This window comes from Bison bison, unplaced genomic scaffold (assembly GCF_000754665.1).
Source record: "Bison bison bison isolate TAMUID 2011002044 unplaced genomic scaffold, Bison_UMD1.0 scf7180017864141, whole genome shotgun sequence".
In the NCBI taxonomy this organism is placed as follows: domain Eukaryota; kingdom Metazoa; phylum Chordata; class Mammalia; order Artiodactyla; family Bovidae; genus Bison; species Bison bison.
In genome coordinates this window covers 6,240,795-6,241,938 of record NW_011494713.1, presented here as the reverse complement: position 1 = coordinate 6,241,938, position 1,144 = coordinate 6,240,795, and the positions used below count along the sequence as shown (strand labels likewise).

Below are 1,144 nucleotides of genomic sequence, written 5' to 3'. Positions count from 1 at the left end.
CATGTTTACACTCTTTTCTCAGACAAACTAAAAGCCCCCAGGGTATCCTAAGCAATTCACCTAGAGCAAGTGACATGTCAAAAGTCACACCGAGGATTGACCCAAGCACTGTGTGCTTTCGACTCTTGTTTTGGGACTGATGGCCGGCTAAAGAGATGGTGGGGTGAAGGCTGAAAAGTGGCATCTTAAGACTTCAGCTCTGATCCCGACTCTATTGCTTGCCTACTTTGGGTTTTGCAATCACTCAATCCCATTGAACCTCAGTTTCCTCATCCATAAAATGGAAACAATATGATGTCTGTGTATCTGTTCTCCAGGAGAATTTGTTTTTCATTTCGTGGGGCTTGCATTCTAATGCCTCAAGATGCATCTTTTTTAAATGTTTATTAACTTATTTGGTTGCACCAGTTCTTTGTTGTGGCAGCGAATTCTTAGTTGCAGTATGTGGAATCTAGTTCCCTGACCAGGGATTGAACCTGGGCCCCTGCATTGGGAGCACAGAGTTTTAACCACTGGACCACAAGGGAAGTCCTTCAACATGTATTTTTAAATGCTAAGAAAAAAAACATCTGGAAAACAATTCACAAATCCATTAAAAATTTAAGAGGAGGAGAATGGAACTGATTGGCTTCTATTTGTACCCAATGTACTTCTATTTCATTTGGAATTGCTTAAAATGACCTAGGCAAACACATAAAAGGATAAAAATAATAGCAACCTCATAAATTACTGTATAAAAAGTCCTGACTAGCACAGTCATGGCTAAAGACCTCCTTCTCGATAAAAGTTAGTTTTACATATAAAAGCTAACCATTATGTCCTCTAGTGAAAAAGAGATGAAATCAAGAAACAAGAAGAGAATAATACAAAGTTTCTCGTAAGAGCTAAATTCCTTGGGAGACAATGAATGGAGGAGAATAACCAGGACCCTGGCTTTGAAAAAAAGACCTGGTTTTGCAATCACAGCCACATACGCATTCTGAGCCCTGGAAGAGCCTCCCTAGACCTCGGTTTTCTTATCTGTCATTGGAGATAAGAATTTTCATCTCATAGATTTACAGTGAGGATTATATGAGACAAACATAAGAGCTGCTTGAGAGGGCACTGAATGTTACGTGTGGTGTGCACCGCAGAAATAAAAACA

The 1,144-nt window shown here is 39.7% G+C and overlaps 1 non-coding gene across 1 annotated transcript; it reads right to left on the bottom strand.

Annotated features, from left to right (window-relative positions):
- Nucleotides 1–455: 455 nt before the first annotated feature.
- Nucleotides 456–527, bottom strand: TRNAG-CCC. Its single transcript has one exon. It is a non-coding gene; the product is annotated as a tRNA-Gly (tRNA).
- Between the last annotated feature and the right edge of the window lie 617 nt (nt 528–1,144).